General features: G+C 41.2%; 1 protein-coding gene across 2 annotated transcripts in view; it reads right to left on the minus strand.

The window, feature by feature from the left end:
- Positions 1-11,685, minus strand: part of SIRT5 (sirtuin 5) — a 37,445-nt gene extending 25,760 nt beyond the window's left edge. The window contains exon 1 of one of the 2 annotated variants that reach the window (XM_036878266.2): positions 11,546-11,685. The gene's annotated coding sequence lies outside the window, so the exon portion shown is untranslated. Of the gene's footprint in view, positions 1-11,318; positions 11,378-11,545 lie in introns of those variants that run through there. The other variant, XM_036878605.2, reaches the window with a different exon arrangement.
- Between the last annotated feature and the right edge of the window lie 16,290 nt (positions 11,686-27,975).

Raw genomic sequence — 27,975 nt, forward strand, 5'->3', positions numbered from 1 at the left:
GAAGAGAATGGCATGATATATTTAATACAATGAAACAGAAGGGCCTTGAACCAAGGATACTGTATCCAGCACGACTATCATTCAAATATGACGGTGGGATTAAACAATTCCCAGACAAACAAAAGCTGAGGGAATTTGCTTTCCACAAACCACCTCTACAGAACATCGTACAGGGACTGCTCTAGATGGGAGCACTCCTAGAAAGAGCACAGCACAAAACACCCAACATATGAAGAATTGAGGAGGAGGAACAAGAAGGGAGAGAAGAAAAGAATCTCCAGACAGTGTATATAACAGCTCAATAAGCAAGCTAAGTTAGGCAGTAAGATACTAAAGAGGCTAACCTTGAACCTTTGGTAACCACGAATTTAAAGCCTGCAATGGCAATAAGTACATATCTTTCAATAGTCACCCTAAATGTTAATGGGTTGAATGCACCAATCAAAAGACACAGAGTAACAGAATGGATAAAAAAGCAAGACCCATCTATATGCTGCTTACAAGAAACTCATCTCAAACCCAAAGACATATACAGACTAAAAGTCAAGGGATGGAAAAACATATTTCAAGCAAACAACAGTGAGAAGAAAGCAGGGGTTGCAGTACTAATATCAGACAAAATAGACTTCAAAACAAAGAAAGTAACAAGAGATAAAGAAGGACACTACATAATGATAAAGGGCTCAGTCAAACAAGAGGATATAACCATTCTAAAAATATATGCACCCAACACAGGAGCACCAGCATATGTGAAACAAACACTAACAGAACTAAAGGGGGATATAGACTGCAATGCATTCATTCTAGGAGACTTCAACACACCACTCACCCCAAAGGATAGATCCACTGGGCAGAAAATAAGTAAGGACACGGAAGCACTGAACAACACAGTGGAGCAGATGGACCTAATAGACATCTATAGAACTCTACATCCAAAAGCAGCGGGATATACATTCTTCTCAAGTGCACATGGAACATTCTCCAGAATAGACCACATACTAGGACACAAAAAGAGCCTCAGAAAATTCCAAAAGATTGAAATCCTACCAACCAACTTTTCAGACCACAAAGGCATAAAACTAGAAATAAACTGTACAAAGAAAGCAAAGAGGCTCACAAACACATGGAGGCTTAACAACACGCTCCTAAATAATCAATGGATCAATGACCAAATCAAAATGGAGATACAGCAATATATGGAAACAAATGACAACAACAACACTAAGCCCCAACTTCTGTGGGACACAGCAAAAGCAGTCTTAAGAGGAAAGTATATAGCAATCCAAGCATATTTAAAAAAGGAAGAGCAATCCCAAATGAATGGTCTAATGTCACAATTATCGAAATTGGAAAAAGAAGAACAGATGAGGCCTAAGGTCAGCAGAAGGAGGGACATAATAAAGATCAGAGAAGAAATAAATAAAATTGAGAAGAATAAAACAATAGCAAAAATCAATGAAACCAAGAGCTGGTTCTTCGAGAAAATAAACAAAATAGATCAGCCTCTAGCCAGACTTATTAAGAGGAAAAGAGAGTCAACACAAATCAACAGTATCAGAAACGAGAAAGGAAAAATCACGACGGACCCCACGGAAATGCAAAGAATTATTGGAGACTACTATGAAAACCTATATGCTAACAAGCTGGGAAACCTAGGAGAAATGGACAACTTCCTAGAAAAATATAACCTTCCAAGATTGACCCAGGAAGAAACAGAAAATCTAAACAGACCAATTACCAGCAACGAAATTGAAGCGGTAATCAAAAAACTACCAAAGAACAAAACCCCCGGGCCAGATGGATTTACCTCGGAATTTTATCAGACATACAGGGAAGACATAATACCCATTCTCCTTAAAGTTTTCCAAAAAATAGAGGAGGAGGGGATACTCCCAAACTCATTCTATGAAGCTAACATCACCCTAATACCAAAACCAGGCAAAGACCCCACCAAAAAAGAAAACTACAGACCAATATCCCTGATGAACGTAGATGCAAAAATACTCAACAAAATATTAGCGAACTGAATTCAAAACTACATCAAAAGGATCATACACCATGACCAAGTGGGATTCACCCCAGGGATGCAAGGATGGTACAACATTCGAAAGTCCATCAACATCATCCACCACATCAACAAAAAGAAAGACAAAAACCACATGATCATCTCCATAGATGCTGAAAAAGCATTTGACAAAGTTCAACATCCATTCATGTTAAAAACTCTCAGCAAAATGGGAATAGAGGGCAAGTACCTCAACATAATAAAGGCCATCTATGATAAACCCACAGCCAACATGATATTGAACAGCGAGAAGCTGAAAGCATTTCCTCTGAGATCGGGAACTAGACAGGGATGCCCACTCTCTCCACTGTTATTTAACATAGTACTGGAGGTCCTAGCCACGGCAATCAGACAAAATAAAGAAATACAAGGAATCCAGATTGGTAAAGAAGAAGTTAAACTGTCACTATTTGCAGATGACATGACACTGTACATAAAAAAACCCTAAAGACTCCACCCCAAAACTACTAGAACTGATATCGGAATACAGCAAAGTTGCAGGATACAAAATCAACACACAGAAATCTGTGGCTTTCCTATATACTAACAATGAACCAACAGAAAGAGAAATCAGGAAAACAACTCCATTCACAATTGCATCCAAAAAAATAAAATACCTAGGAATAAACCTAACCAAAGAAGTGAAAGACTTATACTCTGAAAACTACAAGTCACTCTTAAGAGAAATTAAAGGGGACACTAACAGATGGAAACTCATCCCATGCTCGTGGCTAGGAAGAATTAATATCGTCAAAATGGCCATCCTGCCCAAAGCAATATACAGATTTGATGCAATCCCTATGAAACTACCAGCAACATTCTTCAATGAACTGGAACAAATAATTCAAAAATTCATATGGAAACACCAAAGACCCCGAATAGCCAAAGCAATCCTGAGAAAGAAGAATAAAGTAGGGGGGATCTCACTCCCCAACTTCAAGCTCTACTATAAAGCCATAGTAATCAAGACAATTTGGTACTGGCACAAGAGCAGAGCCACAGACCAATGGAACAGACTAGAGAATCCAGACATTAACCCAGACATATATGGTCAATTAATATTTGATAAAGGAGCCATGGACATACAATGGCGAAATGACAGTCTCTTCAACAGGTGGTGCTGGCAAAACTGGACAGCTACATGTAGGAGAATGAAACTGGACCATTGTCTAACCCCATATACAAAAGTAAACTCAAAATGGATCAAAGACCTGAATGTAAGCCATGAAACCATTAAACTCTTGGAAGAAAACATAGGTGAAAACCTCTTAGACATAAACATGAGTGACCTCTTCTTGAACATGTCTCCCCCGGCAAGGAAAACAACAGCAAAAATGAGTAAGTGGGACTATATTAAGCTGAAAAGCTTCTGTACAGCAAAAGACACCATCAATAGAACAAGAAGGATCCCTACAGTATGGGAGAATATATTTGAAAATGACACATCCGATAAAGGCTTGACGTCCAGAATATATAAGGGGCTCACACGCCTCAACAAACAAAAAACAAATAACCCAATTAAAAAATGGGCAGAGGAACTGAACAGACAGTTCTCCAAAAAAGAAATACAGATGGCCAACAGACACATGAAAAGATGCTCCACATCGCTAATTATCAGAGAAATGCAAATTAAAACTACAATGAGGTATCACCTCACACCAGTAAGGATGGCTGCCATCCAAAAGACAAACAACAACAAATGTTGGCGAGGCTGTGGAGAAAGGGGAACCCTCCTACACTGCTGGTGGGAATGTAAACTAGTTCAACCATTGTGGAAAGCAGTATGGAGGTATATCAAAATGCTCAAAACAGACTTACCATTTGACCCAGGAATTGCACTCCTAGGAATTTACCCTAAGAACGCAGCAATCAAGTTTGAGAAAGACAGATGCACCCCTATGTTTATTGCAGCACTATTTACAATAGCCAAGAATTGGAAGCAACCTAAATGTCCATCAATAGATGAATGGATAAAGAAGATGTGGTACATATACACAATGGAATACTACTCAGCCATAAGAAAAGGGCAAATCCAATCATTTGCAGCAACATGGATGGAGCTGGAGGGTATTATGCTCAGTGAAACAAGCCAAGCGGAGAAAGAGAAATACCAAATGATTTCACTTATCTGTGGAATATAAGAACAAAGGAAAAACTGAAGGAACAAAACAGCAGCAGAATCACAGAACTCAAGAATGGACTAACAGGTACCAAGGGGAAAGGGACTGGGGAGGATGGGTGGGTAGGGAGGGATAAGGGGGGGAGAAGTAGGGGGGTATTAAGATTAACACACATGGGGGGGGTAGGAGAAAAGGGAGGGCTGTACAACACAGAGAAGGCAAGTAGTGATTCGACAACATTTTGCTATGCTGATGGACAGTGACTGTAAAGGGGTTTATAGGGGAGACCTGGTATAGGGGAGAGCCTAGTAAACATAATATTCGTCATGTAAGTGTAGATTAGTGATACCAAAAACAAAGCAAAAAAAAAAAAAAAGGGCAGTTCCTGTGTGGTAACCTCCAACGAGTTCTACACAAGGGTATAAAGGGCATATAAAAGTGTAGGCAAAGGGTCTGTTTGTGTTTATACAGAGGATCAAAGCCTAATTGGGCTACCCCGAAAATGAACTAAGATACGATATGAAAAAGAACTTCCAACATCTGCACTCTCTGGAAGACTCATGCCAGAAGATGATCATCAAAAAACCCCAACAAAGATCCACGCACTGCTACAGCTGTAGATGCACTCATCCCACCAGTTCCTGGACTTGCCATGGGAATGAGGAAGGAGATATCTAAGCTGGCCTGTGCATACAGTAAAACAACAAATTTGACTGGATCTATACTGTTGGAACTCAACCAAGAATTTGGAGAAGTGCAAATTGTAGCGCTCCAAACTCTTACAACTACAGACTATTTACTGTTAAAAGAACATATGGCATGTGAACAGTCCCCAGGAATGGGTTGTTTTAATTTGTCTGATTTCTCTCAGACTGTTCAAGTTCAGTTGGACAATATCCACCATATCATAGATAAGTTTTCACAAATGCCTATGGTGCCTTAATGGTTTTCTTGGTTTCACTGGAGATGGCTGGTAATTACAGATATGCTTTGGTTATGCAACTATACTCCTATTATGTTAATGTTTGTGCGCAATTTAAGTAGTAGCTTAAAACCTATATATGCTGAAGTTACTCTACAAGAAGATATGTCAAAGAAATAATCAATCTTCCCATGTTTTCTTCTGTCTGCTACTTCTATAGCTTCTCTTCTTCCTTCCTAATTACAACCCTTAAATAGAATTCGTGCCTCATATCAAATTTACCAAGTATCATAACTCCTCCACGTGGTAAAGATACCTCAAGACAAATGCTGGGCATAGAAGCCACAGGGCATAAATATGCAAAGAAGTAAAAAGCTAACCTTTTCAAACAATAAGGCTTCCCTCTCACTTACCAACTTCACATTTCCCTGTATGGCCCCGGAAGATGACTGGTTAGCCAGAGACGGGTAAGATTCCTCAAGGGAGGAACAACCTAAGACAGGCACAGTCACAGGGGGGCCATCAGGTGAGAAATTGGGGATCAACAGAGGTGAGGCTTAGAACCTCACCCCCCCTGTTCTGAGAGAAATCTTCTGCATACGTGGATGTTTTATTGCCCTGGTCTAGCTTGGATTAACACATAGTCTACAGGCACACACCTGATCATCTACATTTGCTCTCTTACAACACTAAACTATGTTTTCCACCTTTATCTTGTATCTACCTACCACTTCAGCATTTTATTAAAAATAATAATAATAAAGAGAGAAATGTGGTGTCCACATATAAATCAAGTATAAAAACCAAATGAGTATTCATATTTGAACTGACTGTTTATAGTTCATAATGCATGAGCAAAACCGAAAGTTTCTGTGATGACTGCCCTTGTACTGTTCACCATGTAACTTATTCACTATGTAAGAATTTGTTCTACATGTAAGAACTTGTTTGTTATGCCTCAGAAGATTGGAGACTGACGAAAATTAGGCTTGGGGTGGATTAATGATTGTGCATTGAGCATTGACTCCCTTATACAGAATTTTATTGTCGTTAACAACCATTTGATCAATAAATATGAGAGATGCCCTCACAAAAAAAAAAAAAAAAAAAAAAAAAAGGACAGACTTCCAATGGTAAAATTAATAAGTAACCGGGATGTAATGTATAGCATAAGGAATATAGTCAAGATATTGTAACAGCTTGGTAGGGTGATAGCTGGAACCTAGAATTATGTATATAAATGTTCTACCACTGTGTTGTACACTTGAAACTAATGTAATGTAATACTGTGCGTCAACTACCCTTCAATAAAAAATAATTATTTAAAAAAAAAAAATGGTTAAGATGGTAAATTTTATGTCACGTATATTTTAGTACAATTTTTAAAAACTCAATGAATAAAGTCCAATTAAATGTGGTTTGCTGACTGATTCAGTATTTATAAGCAGACAGCTTGCTGGTTTCAGAAGTGAGTGTTGCGGGCAGCAGAGCAAAGGATATTCAGAGATCAAAAACACGTCTGGAAGATGAGACTCAAAAACGTGTTAGTACCAAATCAGATTATTTAATTCCATAAATCATTCCAACGTTCAGATTTCACATTTAAAAAAAAAGAAAGAACAGAATGAAGACCCTCTCTCTAATCTGATAGAGATCTCCAGAATGTAATGTTGACGGGAAGAGTCCACTGCTAATAGTGCTTTTTAAGAGAAAGGGAAGAGGATACAAGTGTATGCCATAGTACTTTTTAGCATTTGGGTTAAAAAAAAAAACTGAAGAATTCCCAAGAAATTAGTAAAAAAGAATTGGAGATGGGGTGGGAAATAGGATGTATGGTGACAAGAGTGAAAGCAAGGATTTTCAACACGTGTTCTATTTCTTTGCCCGGTCAGTGCTCTCCGGCCAACGTCCAGTGACACACCTGCAGTCGACTGAGCTGCAAGGAGAGAGCCACCCACCAGGAACCCTGCAGGGGTCTCAGCAACAGTGTCCAAGAGGATCTATTATAGGACTTGTGCTTGTGTCAGGTAAGGCTGGGAGGGTTCATGGGAGTGAGGCTTGGTTCTGCATTGGGCACTGTCAGGGAACAGGATACTTTGTTCGGATATTTTAGAGAACCTTACCTAAGTGGTAGAGGGAATAAATTGAGGTCAGATCTCTGATGGGTCAAGACCAGCAGGCCCTCATGTTAACCAGGACAGGAGGATATTTTTCCATTTTTGTGGTTTAGACAATGTTTTTTTTTGTCTCGGTTCAGACCTAATTATGGAGTTGTCTTATTTCTGTCCTGATTCACTGTTGTTACAGAGTAGGTGGGTAGCCTTGTCTGAAGTTGGTGTTCTGAGAAACTATTTGTGTTCAACCAAGGTCTATCGGATTATGCCAGGCTGAAAACTAAATGTCCATCAACTAATAAATGGAAAAATAAACTGTGGTTCATCCATACAACACTGGTCAGCACTAAAAAGAACAAACTGCTAATATATGCAAAACAAGTTTTAAAGTATTATGCAATAGCAACTTGACAGTGGAAAACCCTGGCAGACAGTACTTAACCAAGTGATCAGTGTTAGTATCACCAGTAACAGGACATAAGACTTCATCTGCCTCTTGATATGATGCAATGAGAAGGGCAAAGTGTTGTTTTCCCCAGACGTATGTTGCCTCGATTTAATTTTAAGAAAACACCAGACAAACCCCAATTGAGGGGGGCATTCTACAGCCAAATGGGCCAGTACTTTTCAAAAACATCATCAGGGTTATGAAAGATAAAGGCTGGGGGCTCATCCCAGATCAGAGACTAAGAAGCCATGACAAACTACATGCAGGGTGGCGTTCTGGATTGGATCAGAGACGTGAAAAGGGACGTTAGTGGGAGAACTGGCAAAATCTGAAAGAAGTCTGCAAATTTGCTAACAGCACTGTATCAACGTAAATGTACTAGGAAGGCTAGGGTAAGATGTTGACCTTAGGGGAAAGTGGGTAAATAGTATATGTGTCCTATTTTTGTAACATCTCTGTAAACCAAATTATTAAAGTTGCTTTTTTTGAAAAAGAAAAGCAATATGCTAAGTGAAAGAAACCAGACACTTTAAAAAGGCTACATTGAGTTTGAGACCATTTAGGATATTCTGGAAGGGCAAACTACAGGTACAGAAAGCACTTCCATGGTTTCTGGGGGCAGGGGGTGCGGTGAGGAGGGCCAGGAACTTTTTAAAGCAATGGAAATTCTGTCTTCATTTTGTGGTGGTTTTTCAAATCTTGTAAAACAGTGTAATTCAAAGGGAAACTTTTACACTATGTAAGTTGTATTTCAACAAGCCACACTTAAAAAAGAATAAGTAGTGTGCATGTTAACAAATTTTCATTGTAACCTATCTCTGCTATAACCAGAAAGACTGGACAAGATGCTTGGAATACTGGAGGGGAAAAAAAAGTTTAGAGAAAAATGATGTAGTGTTGGTCTCCAGAATAACTTCAGGGGACAAGAACCTCTGGCTGCCTAGAGTCATTTCTGCAAAAGAAGAATGCAAGTCAGAGCCAAAGGGAACACCAGGAAAGGCCCCTGGCTGACCAGCTGCTGCAGAAGGTGAGCAGACTCAGAAATGCCCACTGCAGCCCAGCAGGGCCGCTCAGGGAGCATCTGCAACCTGTAACAATGGGGAAGCCTGACACCATGGAAACAGCCCGTGATCTATTTAAAGGAAGCATGGGGAAAATGACTTGTCATGATTTTCAGCCAGCATGGGCATGATTAGGTTTTGACGAACTTCAATTTATTTGGAAAAACTAATTATCAGGAACATCTCAGTAAGGGACAAGTGTTACTACACTTTTTTTTTTCATTATGGAAAAATTTAAACATATACAAAAATAGAATGATATAGTAACCCCTTATGTTTCTATCACCCAGCTTCAATAATCAAGAAAAGGAATTTTTCTCAAATCCATTTGAGGCTGTAAGTACTTTCATAGATGATAATTGTTACCTTGCATATCTGGATGAAAACTGCAATTCAAGTTCCCAACACTGCCTAACTTTACTAAAAATCTCCTTACATGTTGCATGAAGCTACTTATGCTATCATTTTGAGCTTAATATGTATCCTTCAGCTATTTCTCTCAAAGATGGAAATGTTTAAGTCCACTGTTGCTTTGTAATATTTAAATCTGGAGACATCAATTTGATCCCCAAAATTCATTTCTTCTTATATAGGTGTTTAAATGTTAAGGGAACCTTTCTACTTAGTGTCAAAGAATCCTGAATAAACTGTCGTATTTCTTCTCACACAGGAAGAAATGGGATTTTAAGTCATTAAGAATTTGAGTTAGGGATTTAAAATCCAATCAACAGAGGCATTCCATGTAAAGCAGCTGACTACACTGCGGTTAATAGTTCTTCTCAATAAAGGTCTAAATGATGGGTCTTCTGCTGGATAGCTATGAAAGGGAGGCAAATCCTCATTCTATTCTGAACATGAGTGTTGAAATTGTCAATTTTAAAGAGTTGCCCCAAATTTGAGAATATTAAGGAATTTTTAATTGTATGATTGACAAGATTAGGACTATATTATCTGGACTAATTTTTCATCTAAGCTTTTCTATTTGATGTTTTCATTATTGAGTAAGACTTTCAATATAACACTGAACTCAAAATAATAAAAGAAAAAAGTTGTATTTGCCCATGTTTCAACATTTCCAAAAATTGCTAGTTTCTAGAGTTTTTGCCTAGGAAATGCAGTCAGCAAGTACTTTTTGGGAAGATAGCTTTATTTCTCAGGTGAACTGCACTGTCTAATGACATATACATGTATTTATATGCATATATCCACATTCATGGATTATATACAATTAAAATACTTTCTAAACATGTATATCCTATTTCAAATCTTGCATCATACTAACTTTTTAATGTATTAGTGGGATCTAAGTTTTCTATCTGAAAAAATAAATTAGTGAGATAATTTTAGTCTCATGGGTTACAAGACCCACTCTATTGTCTGTTTTATTAGTCAACATTTTACATGACTTTAAATAAAATGAATGTTGGAATTGTTTTGCCAAGTTTTCCATCAATTTGCAAGATATTCTTCAAGTCTCTCAGAAAATGTGAAAACAAAGTAGAGATTAAAAACAAAATGTTACCACCTGAAATTTATTTCCCAGATGGGGAACATCGGCATGAGACTATTTTCAAGCTGCTACAACAAAGTATTTATTGGACGGATCCTCTACACCAGCACTTATCTGCTTTCCTGGCGGGTTGGGGTGGGCAGTGGCTCCACCTTGCACAAGCTTACAACCCTGTTCAAGTGGAAAAGTAAATTCCCAGGGGGTTAGAATAAGGCCACCACAGTGCTGTCAGAGGACGCCAGAACTCGTTTATCCAGTCCAGAAGCCTTCAGGGGTGAAAACGCCTTTGGGTGAACCCACCAATTACTCTTCCTTAATTTTATCTCCAGGGTGGGAAGACAGGCCTCAAGGAAAGAAACTCACTCATCAGACAGGCATTGTGAGCTACAGGTGCCAGAATGTCCCACGGGGTGACTTTACGCTGGAAGAATAGCAGTGTCCTTTAACCAGGCTTTCTTGTGAAACTTGTAACTCACCTACCAAATCAGAAAAAAATGAAAAAATGTGTCTACGTTCCCTGTGAAAAAGGACCATCCTACCGATTCTGAAAAAGGCAATAAATGATAAGTTCCCTTAATTCCAGAGAAGAAAATTTACAAGTATTAACTTAGAATAATACATAAGCACATTGCAGAGGAACTACAGAAAGTTAACACCGGTGAGCTAAGCAAATGCGGTGCTCCAGGCCCCAGCTATCACCACCAGGAGCCTCATTCCCTCCCCCCCACTACCACCTGCTCTTGTCAAGGTCACCAGTGACCTCCGCCTTGCTAAACCCAACGTGATCGCAGTCCTCCTGCTTGATCACGTCCAGCCTCTGACTCATCTGTCACCTCTCCAGGAAACACTTGGTTCTCCTGGCTTCCAGACACCACCCTCTTCTGCTTTTCCTCCTTCCTCTCAGATATCCCATCCTCCCAGGGTCTCCAGACCCCATCCTCCCTCCAATGACCAAGAGCCCTCTCCCCAAACGCCGCACAGCCAAGCCTGAGCTGGGGAACTTCCCCCAAACCTGCACCCCGCAAAGCCTCAGGCACTATCCTCGGGGCCCCACTTCTCCGGTTCCCACAGTTCATACCCTAGTGGAGCCAAGCTGTCCGCAAATCCGGACCGACGCCCCTTTCAGCTACGACGCCCCTTTCAGCTACGTCCGAAGCTGACCCCTCCTCCCATACCCACAGCCAATACCCAAGCCTAGGCCACCATCGGCTGACCCGCCCCCCGCCCCCAGCTGCAGCAGGGGCCACAGGAACCCTCCGGAAAGGGGACTCTGTGCTCCGAGACTCCACCTTCCCGGCGGCCTACCGGGCCGACGTGCTCCGGCCGCGTTACTTTTCAACCGCATTTCCGGTCCCCTCCCCAGTCTCTGGGGCCGCTCCAGCCCCCGCGCTGTGCCCTGAAGACCCTGGACCTCGGGCCTCCGTCCGCGAAGCATCCCTGCCCGGGAATTCCGGGGTCCTCCCGCGCGCCCCCCGTGGCCCCGCAGTCACCGCCCACCCGGAACCCGGAAGCGGCCGCGCATGCGCATCGCGGGCGGGTCGGCCCCGCCTCCGCCCCTACCCGGGGAGCCCAGGGCCGCTCTGGGCTGTGCGCGCTGCCGCGCGGGGGCGCGTGCTCGGTGGGGGTCCTTGGACCGGAGGGCGAGGCCGCGGACACCCCGGCCCGGCAGGAGACGCCCCTGCAGGCGGCGGGAACGGCAGCGGCGGCCCTGGCGCGGGGCGGGATGCGGAGGCCCGGGCTGCAGCGGCCCCTGCCGGACACCCGGACGCGGCCCGGCTCCCGAGACCCGCCGGGCCAGGTCGTGTGTATCATTGGACGGGTGTTCCTTTGCTGTTCTTTCTTTGGGGGGCAGCGGGGCGGCGCAGGGGGCAGCGCCTTGCGCCCTATGTGTCAGCTTCCGGGATACACCGTGAGTTATTACCCGCGTTCCTCACTGCGCTTCAAGTCGGGTCCCCCAGCGTCGGGACAGAGCATTTCAGACGCTGGGGCCGCTTTCCCGGAAACGGTATTTCCAGAAATGGTACTTCGGGTTTCCAGGCTAGCCCAGGGAATTTGAAGGCTGGTACCAAGATTCTTACCTGGGTGTCCGAAGGAAACAGTTTCAGGGCCTTTAGGACTCGGTGACCCCATGGCCCCATGTGTCTGATTTTCCTTAAGATCAGTCATCTTTTCTTTGACTCAGGCTTACCACCAGCACTGCTTTTCCTGGAAGGAATTTCCTATGGCACGCCAATGGATGCGAAGGGAAGTGGTTTAAGAACTTGGGTGCAAAAAATGGTAGGTTAGCATTGTTTTCCCAACTCAAGTGTCAAACACTTCCCACAGTTGAGCTGGAAATTCAGCCCACTTTGGAACCCTTTGCTCCTGTGAGCTGCACCAGCTCCTTGGCGGCTCACAGAGTCCAAGAACATTGAAGGAGGGCTGCATGTCCGGCTGCTGTTTTAACCCCAATATGTGTATGGCCCTTACTTCATGCAAGACATTTCTAGGAACTTCACATATATTGACTTATTTATCTTCCCCACTACCTGATACAATAGATACTGTTATCCTCGCTTAACAGGTGGGGAAACTGAGGCCCAGGAAGGTCAAGTACCTGCCGAAAACAGAAAAAATTGTTAAATAGTAGAACTGGGGTTTGAACTTGTACCTTGGCTGTAGACACAAGGGCCTATGCCCCCACATACTGCCTCTCATTAAAGTGTTGTTCCATTGCCTTTGTGCTAATGGTACTAATCATTACTTTTTTTATTAAAGTATTGATACACAGTTTTATGATTGTTTCAAATACACAACACAGTGGTTCAACATTGACCCACATTATCAAGTACTCACCCCTCCATTGGGGTCGCTGTCTATCAACATAGTAAGATGCTACAGAGTCATTAATTGTATTATCCATGCTGTACTGCCATCCCCGTGATCCACCTATATTGTGATTGCAAATTATTGTGCCCCCTAATCCCCTTCTTCCTTCCCCTCATCCTCCCTAAACCCTCCCCTTGGGTAACCACTAGTTCCTTCTTGGTGTCTATGAGTCTGCTATTTTGTTCCTTCTGTTTTGCTTTGTTTTTCTATTCCACAAATGAATGAAACCATTTGGTATTTGACTTTCTTCTCCTGGCTTATTTCACTGAACATAATACCCTCTAGATCCATACATGTTGTTGCATATGGCAGAATGATATTCCATTGTGTAAATAAATGCACCACATCTTCTTTGTCCATTCATCTATTGATGGACACTTAGGTTGCTTCCATATCTTGGCTATTGTAAATAGTGCAGTGATAAACATAGGGGTGCATATGTCTTTTTGAATCAAGGATCTGTTTTCTTCGGGTAAATTCCTAGGAGTGGAATTATTGGGTCAAATGTTATTTCTATTTTTAGTTTTTTGAGGAACCTCCAAATTGCTTTCCATAGTGGTTGCACCAGTTTGCAGTCCCACCAACAGTACAGGAGGGTTCCCTTTTCTCCGCATCCTCACCAGCGTTTGTTATTTCTTGTCTTTTGGATAGTGGCCATCCTAACTGACATGAGACAATATCTCATTGTGGTTTTAATTTACATTTCCCTGATGTTAATCATTAAATGTTTATCTTTTCCTCCGTTCAGGCACTGAGGCCAGGGAACAGGGAAGGCACAGTGGCTCTCACTGCAGCTTACCATGGTCCGAAGCCCTCTGCCATCACCCACAGATTTGGCCACCTTGAAGGCAGGGTATTCCATCCAGGTCCAGGAGCCCACCACCCACAGCTATCCAGCACACCACCACTCAACCCCGTCCTCTCTTCCACCCTTGGAAGAGCGACTTCCTCAGCAGTGTCAGGCTGCCACTTAAAGCATCAGCCACCAGCTTTTCCATCCTTCTGGCAATTCCAGCTTAATTTCTAGATGTCTTGTCCTGGAATATTCTTTTTCCATCCCATCCATAGTAATTCCTCTCTTACTTTCAGTCTCAGCTCATTTGTCACTTCCTCCAGGCAGCCTTCTCTCCCCCAGCTCTCCCTACCACCAGTCCTTGAGACTCCTTGTCCCTGATACAAGCACCATAGCAATTACCCCAGGGATGATGTCAGATGTATTTCTGCTTACTTGGTTAAGTTTTCTCTTCCCCACCAGTCTGTGAACTTCCCTGAAGGTGACTTTTTGTCTCTATTTGCTCACCGTGATATTTCCAGTTCCTCACAGTGCCTGAGAGTGGACTTTCAATTGATCGATTCCTTTAATATATATAAAATGAATGAGTAAATAATTTTCCAGGAAAAGCAGCCCCAAACGCATGGAATAATAGCTTGCCATCTACCAAAATGCAGAAGCGAATTGTTTTGTCTTTCATGTTTCTTATAAGTCCTTAGCAACATAAAACAAACAAACAAACAAAAAATCTATCGATAATTCACTCGATTTATGGAGGTTTTCCTGGGATGACTAGGTAGGTGATATAAAAGTTTAGGAGCAAATAACTAGAAAGTAATATTGTTTTCTCCCTTGAGTGAAATTCAGACATGCCAAGCTCTACCTCTAGAAAGAGACTGTCCCCCAACCCTGACTTTTAAATCTTCTCCCATTACTCATTTAGCTGATAATCATGCTGTCCCTCAGGGGTGGACTGTTGTCTTTTAAGCCTCTTGTACAAATATAAACATGGACCTAAACATCTAGGCTTGGTGTCTTGTACTGATGGATTTTGACATAGTAGGAGAAGACTGAATCTTTTTAAGGATTTTTTAACTCAATACGAAGAGAGAAGAAAATAGACATCAAGATTACAAAAATAGAAGAGATGAAAACACAATGCAGAAATTGGGCAAAATCCTGGCCTCACTAGATCCTGTATTTTCCAGCTCCAGCCTGTTTCCAGAACATGCCAGTGTAACGCTCATCGCAACCCACTCTGCCCCCATGCATCTTGGGCCCCATAGAGAGAGGCAACGAGAGCGAGGCATTTTCCCCCAGCCTCTTAGGTCCTGCAGGTTTCAGTGTGAGTGAGGCCTGAGGGCTGGTTAACACCAGAAATGGCTCTGCCCTCAGAGGGGTGCCCACACACAGCACCCGAGGGCTGCGGCTCTCACCTCAGACAGCGCATCTGCCTACCACATGCTGCATATGATACTGCAAAGGTGCACACAGCCCACACTTAAGAGGAAAAATTGACATGAATAACTGAACCGTGAGATGGAGACAGGAAAGAGGGTGGGGGTGCAGGTGTGGGTGCATGCTCTGTGGCAAGGAAACGAGGAAAGCAAGGTCATGAGGGAAAGGCTGCATCAGACAGCAGTCTGGAATGCCGAAGACACAGTGTTCTTGGTCATTGGATGGTGGGCTGTGGGGAAGCCAGTGCCTGTATTCTTAGCACCCAAAAGACCTATTCTTTCTTTTCATGTTTAAAACATCCAATTTGCTTTCTGGATTTTTTCATGGATGCAATACTTTCTATCTTTTTAAAGATACTGGAAGAATGACAGTAATTCCCCACTGGCCCACTTCAGATGGTCTCTCAACTGGGTCTTTCCATGTCCACCCAGATCTGCCAGTGTAGTCCCGCCTTCATGCCTCCTCCCTCTGTGATAGTGTCCAAGCTCTCCACATACACTTGTGGTCGCCGTTGAACAGCAGGTCTGTCACACCTGCTGGGAAGGGGAGGTGAGGGTTGAGTTGGGGAAGGCCCATGCTTGAGGCCATCTCGCCCCGGAGAATCATCCTCCCTGCTCCTTGGTCTCTGTGGTCCTGCAGCAATTAGATGGAAGCTCCAGCAGGGCCCAGGTGCTGATTCCTCGTCCTCTTGTGGGAGACCTGTGACTTTGGGGAGTTCTTTAACCTGGTTCCCTTGACGCAGTGGAAGCCTCCACTGCTACATCCCAGTGTGTTTGAGCTTTGCTCACTGAGGCTACCTCATTCCTGGCAGAAAGCGCATGGGACAGGACCCTTTCCAAGAAAGCCACCAGCCAACTCCCCTCACGTCCAGCCCGTGAAAAAGGTGCATGAACCCTTTCCCTGCCAAACTCTGGAAAGGAAGGCATTTCCAGCACAGCCCTAACTCTATGCTCTGCCGCCTCAGGCCCCTGCAACCACATCTCCTCACCTTCGGGCTTTGTCCGGCACATACTGGATATCAATTCCTGCTTCCTTCTCTAAGGGGACACGGGGCAAGCTCCCTGCATGCTTATGGAAGCCGTCCTCACTTGGCTTGAGGTGAGGGCAAAAGCTTCCCTCTGCCCCCCGACCCCGTGACAGTGCAGGAAAGACACCTGTGTTTTAACAATTTTACCCAGAGACTGACTCCTTTTAATATGCCTGACAGTGGGTGCTTTTATTTTATTTTTTGGTTGCGATAAACAGCTCTACTGGGTATCTGTTGTAAAGGTTAACTCTCCCTATAGGAACACTAAGCATTTTCTAATAACCTTCCATCAGACTCTTTAACAAGTTTAATATGATCTGAAGAGATGTCAAGGCAACTGCCCCTAATTACCACACATTGCTAGAACAATTAAACCTCCAAAAACAGGAAGAAAAAAGCTTGTGGTTTCAGTTTAATTCAAAAGACATTTGTCCATTTTTATTATGTGTTCTGCACATCTTTATTTTGTAAGTGTATTTGATCACTTGCTCCACCCAGATTGTGATAATCATTGGGGTGTATATACATATATATATATATGTGTGTGTTGTGGGCAACTCTACAGGGCTTACAAATCCAATGTCCATCACTTCTGTCTTACCATCCTGAGCCTGAACCTCTAAGATGGGGCTAATCCCATTTTTACTGGATTGTTGTAAGGAATAAGTGAAATAAAATATGTAAAATACTGCATATAGGGCCTACTCTACAGGAACACCGATAAGCAGTTGCTGTTAATCGCTTACTTCCAAAACTAGTTCACACAATCACCTTAAAGATTTCATTTTGAAAGAAAGTCAAGTTATAACCAGTTATGGGCCCCCTTATCCTTATGCTGTTTTATCAACCTCCTTGAAAAAGATACAGTACATCAACCCTCTTGGAAAGATAGGAAACAAATATTAATCAGATTCTGAATTTTGCTTTGTGGAGATTAGGTGTGATTCTGGGATCAACACCATCAGCAGCCCTTGGAAGGTTGTTAAAAATGCAGAACCTCAAGCTCATCCCAGAACTCTCCATCAGAATCTACATTTTAAGAAGATCCCCACATGATTCCCATGAACTTTAAAGTTTGAGAGGTATTGCTGTTTTTTTACCTACCAGTGGATGGAAAATTATAATCAGAACTTGAAACCAGGGTGGTGCAATATGGTGCTATATAAAAAAGTCAGAGCATCCTTTTCTTGCCCAATGGAAAATTGATCTGTTTTCAGCTGGAACCAAAATCTAGAAATTATATTTCTCATCAGAAAGAGCAAATAAAATACATAGCTTTTATTTCAGTGCCTGCAACAGGTACAGAATGCTGATCTACAGAGCAAAAAGCAATAAAGTTAGGAGGGAAATGGTTTGGAGTGAACTTAGGCATTTCTCCCTGGATGTTAAGTAATTAGTGGCTGATGTTTATGAATTTTCTTTGGAAATATCATTAATAAAGTCTCCAGTTAAAAAGAGCTCTGAATTCTTTTAAATGTCCCTGTATTTTGCCTTTCTTCTGCAATATGTGAGGGTTTTATTTGCTTCATGTCTTTTCCTGCACTTGATACTGTCAGTAGTTTTCAAGCTTCTCTTAGGTATATGGTGGTATCACTGATTTTAATTCAGTTTTCTCTAATGAATAGCTATCTTGAGCATCTTTTCATGTGCTTACTTGCTATCTAAGTCTGGTGAAGTGTCTCTTCAAATTTTTTTTATACTGGGTTGTTTGTTTCTTGTTATTGAGGAGTGAAAGTTCTTAGTCTGATATGTCTTTTGCAAATATTTTCTGTGGCTTATCTTTCCATTTTCTTGCAAGCATCTTTCAAAGAGTAGAGGTTTTCTAGTTTTGATAAAGTCCAGTGCACCAATTTTTTCTTTCATGGCTTGTGATTTGATTTTTTGCCCTAAGTAATCTTGGCCTAAACTAAAATCACAGAAAGATTTTCTAGAAAAAATGAAAGTTCCTATGGCCAGGTTTCTCACTTGACCCTGATCAGCTTGCCCACTATACACACATGTGGGCAGTACATTATTACTGACTCTACATAAAGAGCTCTGCCCAGTGCTCTGGGCTGTGTGGCTGCAGGAGAGCAGAGGCTAGAGTGGCAGCAGCACCCAGTGCAGACTGAGATGGCTGCGGGGGTGGAGAGGCCCAGAGGCAGAGACAGGCTTGCTGCGTGCAGACCTGCTCTGAGTGGCTCTAACTAGCGCTTGACCTGCCCCTGTGGGAATAAAGTTGGGTATAAACCCTTTCACCCCAAGAACATTCCATTGTCATTTTTCAGTCTCACTGAATCAAGACTGAACCTGCCTGGGGCTGAAACCCACTGGCAAGACAGACTTTTTTCTATGTCTACTTCTAGAAGGGCATTGTCTTATATGGTAGCCACTAGTCAAAGTGTAGCTACTTAAATTTAAATTATTAAAATCTAATTAAATAAAATTTAAAATTCAGTTCCTTAGTCACATTAGCCACATTTCAAGTGCTCAGTAGCCACATGTGGTTACTGACTACTGCACGGGATAGTGTAGACTAATCAAACACTTCCATCATTGTAGAGGGTTCTGTGGGAAAATTTTGCAGCAGCAGTTTAATAGATTTAGGTTTTACATTTAGGTCTATGGTCCATTTTAATCCAGCAGCCTCACTCCTGGGTATTTCGACAGAAATGCAAACATATATCCACAGAAATGCCTCAAGGCTGAGGTTTATAGCAGCTGTATTCTTAATTACCAAAACCTGGAAACAACCCAAATGTCCATCAACTGTGAATGGATAAACAAACTGTAGTACAGCCTTATAACGAGGTAGTACTCAGCAATAAAAAGGGACAAATGGATAAAATGGAACATTATGGTTGAATCTCAAAAGCATTATGATTATTATAAGTGATAAAACCCAACACAGGTGGAGCCAAGATGGCGGGATGAGTAGAGCAGCGGAAATCTCCTCGCAAAACCATATATATTTTTGAAAATTCAACAAATACAACTATCCCTAAGAGAGAGACCAGAAGACACAGGACAACAGCCAGGCTACATCTATACCTGTGAGAACTAAGCGCCTCACGAAGGGGCCTCCCAACCGTTTCCCCTCCAGTGCCGCTCCGCCATAGTGGACCAGCTGCGTGACGCAGCAGGGCAGAGCTGCTTTCACAGCAGCTGGGCAAGAATTAGAAACCCTGTCTGTGTGCAGCTGCCCAGCACAAGCCGCTAGGGGTCGCTGTTCTCCCAGGAGAGGAAGGCCACAAACCAGCAAGAAGGGATGTTCTCCCAGCCGACACATGCGCCAGCTCCCCACAACTACCTCTATCGCCATGAAAAGGCAGAAGAATTTGATACAGACCAGACTAACCCAGACATCCTCCCCTGAGAAGGAACCTGGGGAGATAGACCTAACCAATCGCCCTGAAAAAGAATTCAAAATAAAGCTCATAACCATGCTGATGGAGCTGCAGAGAAATATGCAAGAGCTAAGGGATGATGTCTGGAAGGAGATTACAGAAAGGAAACAAACTCTGGAAGGGTTTATAAGCAGAATGGATAAGATGCAAGAGGCCATTGATGGAATAGAAACCAGAGAACAGAAACGCATAGAAGCTGATGCAGAGAGAGATAAAAGGATCTCCAGGAATGAGTCAATATTAAGAGAACTGTGTGACCAATCCAAACGGAACAATATTTGCCTTACAGGGGTACCAGAAGAAGAAGAGAGAGAGAAAGGGATAGAAAGTGTATTTGAAGAAATAATTGCTGAAAACGTCCCCAAACTGGGGGAGGAAATAATCGATAAGACCACGGAAGTACACAGAACTCCCAACAGAAGGGACCCAAATAGGACAACACCAAGACACATAATAATTAAAATGGCAAAGATCAAGGACAAGGACAGAGTTTTAAAGGCAGCTAGAGAGAAAAAGGTCACCTACAAAGGAAAACCCATCAGGTTATCATCAGATTTCTCAACAGAAACCTTACAGGCCAGAAGAGAATGGCATGATATACTTAATGCAATGAAACAGACGGGCCTTGAACCAAGAATACTGTATCCAGCACGATTATCATTTAAATATGAAGGAGGGATTAAACAATTCCCAGACAAGCAAAAGCTGAGAATATTTGCCTCCCACGAACCACCTCTACAGGGTATGTTAGAGGGACTGCTCTAGATGGGAGCACTCCTAAGGCTAAACAGATGTCACCAGAGAAAATAAAATCACAGCAAAGAAAGCAGACCAACCAAATACTAACTAAAGGCAAAAAATAAAATCAACTACCCACTAAAAGCAGTTAAAGGAAACACGAAAGAGCACAGAATAAAACAACAAACATATAAAGAATGGAGGAGGAGAAATAAGAAGGGAGAGAAGAAAAGAATCTCCAGACAGTGTATATAACAGCTCAATAAGTGAGCTAAGTTAGGCAGTAAGATACTAAAGAAGCTAACCTTGAACCTTTGGCAACCACGAATCTAAAGGCTGCAATGGCAATAAGTACATATCTTTCAATAATCACCCTAAATATAAATGGACTGAATGCACCAATCAAAAGACACAGAGTAATGAAATGGTTAAAAAAAAGCAAGACCCATCTATATGCTGCTTAAAAGAGACCCACCTCAAACCCAAAGACATGCACAGACTAAAAGTCAAGAGATGGAAAAAGATATTCCATGCAAATAACAGAGAGAAAAAAGCAGGTGTTGCAATACTAGTATCAGACAAATAGACTTCAAAATAAAGGAATTAACAAGAGTAAAGAAGGACATTATGTAATGATAAAGGGCTCAGTCCAACAAGAAGATATAAACATTATAAACATATATGCACACAACACAGGAGCATCAGCATATATGAAACAAATACTAACAGAACTAAATGAGGAAATAGAATGCAATGCATTCATTCTAGGAGACTTCAACAGACCACTCACTCCAAAGGATAGATCCACCAGACAGAAAATAAGTAAGGACACAGAGGCACTGAACAACACATTAGAACAGATGGACCTAATAGACATCTATAGAACTCTACATCCAAAAGCAACAGGATACACATTCTTCTCAAGTGCACATGGAACATTCTCCAGAATAGACCACGTACTAGGCCACAAAAAGAGCCTCAGTAAATTCCAAAAGATTGAAATCCTACCAACCAACTTTTCAGACCACAAAGGTATAAAACTAGAAATAAATTGTACAAAGAAAACAGAAAGGATCACAAACACATGGAGGCTTAACAACACGCTCCTAAATAATCAATGGATCAATGACCAAATTAAAATGGAGATCCAGCAATATATGGAAACAAATGACAACAACAACACAAAGCCCCAACTTCTGTGGGACACAGCAATAGCAGTTCTAAGAGGAAAGTACATAGCAATCCAGGCATATTTAAAGAAGGAAGAACAATCCCAAATGAATAGTCTAATGTCACAATTATTGAAATTGGAAAAAGAAGAACAAATGAGGCCTAAAATCAGCAGAAAGAGTGACATAATAAAGATCAGAGAAGAAATAAATAAAATTGAGAAGAATAAAACAGAAAAAAATCAATGAAACCAAGAGCTGGTTCTTTGAGAAAATAAACAAAATAGATAAGCCTCTAGCCAGACTTATTAAGAGAAAAAGAGAATCAACACACATCAACAGAATCAGAAACAAGAAAGGAAAAATCATGACGGACCACATAGAAATACAAAGAATTACTAGAGAATACTATGAAAATCTATATGCTAACAAGCTGGAAAACCTAGAAGGCATGGACAACTTCTTAGAAAAATACAACCTTCCAAGACTGACCAAGGAAGAAACACCAAATCTAAACAAACCAATTACCAGCAAAGAAATTGAAGCGGTAATCAAAGAACTACCCAGGAACAAAACCCCTGGGACAGATGGATTTACCTTGGAATTTTATCAGACATACAGAGAAGACATAATACCCATTATCCTTAAAGTTTTCCAAAAAATAGAAGAGGAGGGAATACTCCCAAACTCATTCTATGAAGCCAACATCACCCTAATACCAAAACCAGGCAAAGACCCCACCAAAAAAGAAAATTACAGACCAATATCCCTGATGAATGTAGATGCAGAAATACTCAACAAAATATTAGCAAATCGAATTCAAAAATACATCAAAAGGATCATACACCATGTCCAAGTGGGATTCATCCCAGGGATGCAAGGATGGTACAACATTTGAAAATCCATCAACATCATCCACCACATCAACAAAAAGAAAGACAAAAACCACATGATCATCTCCATAGATGCTGAAAAAGCATTTGACAAAATTCAACATTCATTCATGATAAAAACTCTCAGCAAAATGAGTATACAGGGCAAGTACCTCAACATAATAAAGGCCATATACGATAAGCCCACAGCCAACATCATACTGAACGAGAAGCTGAAAGCTTTTCCTCTGAGATTGGGAACAAGACAGGGATGCCCACTCTCCCCACTGTTATTCAACATAGTACTGGAGGTCCTAGCCACAGCAATTAGATAAAACAAAGAAATACAACCAATCCAAATTGGTAAAGAAGAAGTTAAACTGTCACTATTTGCAGATGACATGATACTGTACATAAAAAACCCTAAAGACTCCACCCGAAAACTACTAGAACTGATATTGGAATACAGCAAAGTTGCAGGATACAAAATTAACACACAGAAATCTGTGGTTTTCCTATACACTAACAATGAACTAATAGAAAGAGAAATCAGGAAAACAATTCCATTCACAATTGCATCAGAAAGAATAAAATACCTAGGAATAAACCTAACCAAGGAAGTGAAAGACCTATACCCTGAAAACTATAAGACACTCTTATGAGAAATTAAAGAGGACACTAGCAAATGGAAACTCATCCCATGCTCTTGGCTAGGAAGAATTAATATCCTCAAAATGGCCATCCTGCCCAAAGCAACATACAGATTTGATGCAATCCCTATCAAATTACCAACAACATTCTTCAACGAACTGGAACAAATAGTTCAAAAATTCATATGGAAACACCAAAGACCCCAAATAGCCAAAGCAATCCTGAGAAGGAAGAATAAAGTGGGGGGGGATCTCGCTCCCCAACTTCAAGCTCTACTACAAAGCCATAGTAATCAAGACAATTTGGTACTGGCACAAGAACAGAGCCACAGTCCAGTGGAACAGAATAGAGACTCCAGACATTAACCCAAACATATATGGCCAATTAATATACAATAAAGGAGCCATGGACATACAATGGGGAAATGACAGTCTCTTCAACAGATGGTGCTGGCAAAACTGGACAGCTACGTGTAAGAGAATGAAACTGGATCACTGTCTAACCCCATACACAAAAGTAAATTCGAAATGGATCAAAGACCTGAATGTAAGTCATGAAACCATAAAACTCCTAGAAAAAAACAGGCAAATATCTCGTGGACATAAACATGACTGATTTCTTCATGAACATATCTCCCCAGGCAAGGGAAACAAAAGCAAAAATGAACAAGTGGGACTATATCAAGCTGAAACGCTTCTGTACAGCAAAGGACACCATCAATAGAACAAAAAGGTACTCTACAGTATGGGAGAATATATGCATAAATGACAGATCCGATAAAGGGTTGACATCCAAAATATATAAAGAGTTCATGCACCTCAACAAACAAAAAGCAAATAATCCAATTAAAAAATCGGCAGAGGAGCTGAACAGACAGTTCTCCAAAGAAGAAATTCAGATGGCCAACAGACACATGAAAAGATGCTCCACATCTCTAGACATCAGAGAAATGCAAAATTAAACTACAATGAGATATCACCTCACACCAGTAAGGATCGCCACCATCCAAAAGACAACAACAAATGTTGGCAAGGTTGTGGAGAAAGGAGAACCCTCCTACACTGCTGGTGGGAATGTAAATTAGTTCAACCATTGTGGAAAGCAGTATGGAGTTCCTCAAAAAGCTCAAAATAGAAATACCATTTGACCCAGGAATTCAACTTCTAGGAATTTACCCCAAGAATGCAGCACTCCAGTTTGAAAAAGACAGATGCACCCCTATGTTTATCACAGCACTATTTACAATAGCCAAGAAATGGAAGCAACCTAAGTGTCCATCAGTAGATGAATGGATAAAGAAGATGTGGTACATATAGATAATGGAACATTATTCAGCCATAAGAAGAAAACAAATCCTACCATTTGCAACAACATGGATGGAGCTAGAGGGTATTATGCTCAGTGAAATAAGCCAGGCAGAGAAAGACAAGTATCAAATGATTTCACTCATATGTGGAGTATAAGAATAAAGAAAAAGTGAAGGAATAAAACAGCAGCAGAATCACAGAACCCAAGAATGGACTAACAGTTACCAAGGGAAAGGGACTGGGGAGGATGGGTGGGAAGGCAGGGATAAGGGTGGGGAATAAGAAAGGGGGTATTACGATTAGCATGTATAATTAGCATGTAGCGGGTAGCATGGGGAGGGCTGTGCAACACAGGGAAGAAAAGTAGTGATTCTACAGCATGTTACTATGCTGATGGACACTGACTGTAATGAGGTGTGTAGGGGGGACTTGGTGAAGGGGGGAGCCTGGTTAACTAATGTTCTTCATGTAATTGTAGATTAATGATAACAAAATAAAAAAATAAAGAAAGCCAACACAAAAGGCTAGGTACTGTATGATTCTACTTATGTCACATTCTGGAGAAGGTAAAACTAGGCATAAAAGTCAGCTGTACCCCAGGGGATGGTGGTGAAGTAAGGGATTGAATATAAAGGGGCATGAGAAAATTTTGGGAAAAGATAGAAATATTCTATATCTTCAGTGTAGTGGGGGTTGTATGACTATATGCATTTATCAAAACTCATAAGACTGTTCACACAGAAATGGTGAAATATTACTATATATAAGTCATATCAATAAAACTGACTTTAAAAAAGAAGAACTCAGAGTATTTCATAAGTAGAGAATGAGAACACAGATTTATATTCATTATCTATCACTGTGTAACAAATTATGACAGAATTTAGCAGCTCAAAACAAACATTTTTTCAGTTTCTGTAGGTCAGGAATTTGCAAGCAGCTTAGCTATGTGGTTCTGGCCCAGGATCACTCACGGAGTTGCAGCTAGTAAGTCAGCTAGATCTACTGTCATCTGAAGGTTTGACTGGGGCTGGTGGATTTTCATGCTAAGCTGCTCCTATATATTCTTGACCTATGGAAACTGTGAGATAAAAAATATTTGCTGTGTTAAGCCACTAAATTTGGGTTAATCTGTTATGCAGACATTGACACATAATGTGCATATCAATAGCAGAGAGAAAATGGGAAAGGCCCAAATCAAGAGAAATAAATTAGTGCCCATAGTAATTTGGTAGGAGAGGCAGCCTCCCACCTCTGAGTTCACCTGGGAATCTCCAAGGTAGGGGATGAGGTTCTCAACTACACAGGCATAAAGACAGGTTCCCCTGATGTTTTTGAAAACAAAGGAGAAGTCAGAATAGGATAAAAAGGAAGTAATGGATACTCTTGGGACTTTCCAAATGCTCAGGCTTCCACCCAGGCGCAGCCTGGACTTGTTCATCCACCCCAAGATGACAGCCTAATGGTAGAAGGTACCACCAAGAATGTCAGTTTTGGTGAATGGGCAGGGGAATGGGAGCTCAAAAAAAGAAAGAACAATAAATACAGAGCTTCTGAGAATGAACTTTCCTAAGGGAAGAGAAAGTCAGGAATGCTGAGCAGGACTGAGTAACAGGTCTGAAGTCTGGAGCAACGCACCATCTCCAGGTAGAGTGTAGTGCTCAGTACATGAGCCTGCGCCAGGCCAGTGTCTAAAGAGGAATGAGCCTATGTTTAAAATAAAACCATTCAGCTCATGAAACTCTGTGATGCTGGTGGTTAAGGATCCATCCCGGCGACCTCTAAGAATGTAAGCCAAGAAGAGCAGCATTCACACATTACATAGGAGAAATGACATGTGAACAATGGCCCGAGAGACTGTTGAGCTATGATGGGGCTTGAGTTGTCTTTCTGAAATGGGCAATCGCATAAAGGGGTTTGGAGATGTCCATAAATACAAGAAGGAAGACAAACACCAAACACCTGGAGGGGGAAAGAAACAACAACCCTGGGATATTGGAGTTATACAGATGTGGGCCATTTAACAAAATAAGTGTTTAAGTAGTAGAGTGACCTTTTTTGTACTCTTAGCTGATGAGGTCTGGGGATGTTACAGTTACAGAAGAATGTCAGTCTGGGTCTTAATTTTAAGCAAGAGAAGTCAAATTCTGGGTGGTTTAATTAGAAAAATGAGTTTATTTTTAAAAGATATTGGATAAATAGCTATAACTATGATAACTTGTAAATGGATAGCAAGGTAAAAAGATGTAAATTGTTACATCAAAATATAAAATTGGAGAGGAGGAGAGTAAAATGTAGAGCTTTAGAAAGCATCAAACAAGTTGTTATTAACTGAAAATAGACTTATAATTCTAAGTTGTTTTATGTAAGCCTCATTGTAACCACAAAGCAAAAACCTACTGTAGATACACAAAAGATAAAGAAAAAAAGAACCTAGTTGTACCATTATAGAAAAGCATCAAATCACAAAGGAGGAGAGCAGGAGAAGAAAAATAGAACAAAGCAAATACAAAAAACAGCCAGAAAACACTAAACAAAGTGGTAATAAATCCATACCTTATCAGTAATTACTTTAAATGTAAGTGGACTAAATTCTCCAATAAAAGACATAGAGTAGCTGAATGGATAAAAAAACAAGACACAAAATTTACAAGGTGCATCTTTTACAGTGTTGTAAATATTAATATATCCAATATAGAAGTACTTAAATATATAAAGCAAATATTAGCAGATCTAACAGGAGAAATAGGCAACAGATACATGAAAAGAGGCTCAACTTCACTAATCATCAGGGGGAATTCAAATCAAAACAACTGTGAAATACCACCTTATGCATGTTAGAATAGCTATTGTCAAGAAGACAAGAAATGACAAGTATTGGTAGGATGTGAAGAAGAAAATGGAACCCTTTCCCCTTGTTGGTGGGAATGTAAATTGGTGCAGCCATTAAGGAAAACAGTATGGAGTTTTCTCAAAAATCTAAAACTAGAATATGATTTGATCCAGCAACAATATCAGTCATATTTCTCACTGGTAGTCAAGGGAGTCACAAGGAAGGAGAAAGAAAATGAAACTATAGTATTGGTTTGGAATTGGAGGTATTGGGGAAACCATATAGTTTTCATTAGATAGATAAATGGTGATGATAGATGAACTGATTAAAATAAGGAAAAGAGAAAGGAAGGAAGAAAAGGATGAAAGGAAGGGGATGTAATGTAAGTGTGTGTATGTGCACATGCATGTATATTTTCCCCAGTTCTGTCCCCTGAAAGACTGTGAGCGGCAATAACACACTTGACACAGGAAAGAACAAGATGACCCAGGATCGTGTTGTAGTGCTAGGAAGCAAGAACATGCTAAAGAAAGGTGGGGACATGAGAAGGACACAGGAGCCGGTGTGGAGGGGCTTCTGACAGGCCAAATCTGCAACAATTTGAGCATAAAAATAAACAAAGACAAGTTTGGAGCCAAGATGGCATGAGTAGAG

Source organism: Manis pentadactyla, chromosome 16 (genome assembly GCF_030020395.1).
Source record: "Manis pentadactyla isolate mManPen7 chromosome 16, mManPen7.hap1, whole genome shotgun sequence".
NCBI lineage: Eukaryota > Metazoa > Chordata > Mammalia > Pholidota > Manidae > Manis > Manis pentadactyla.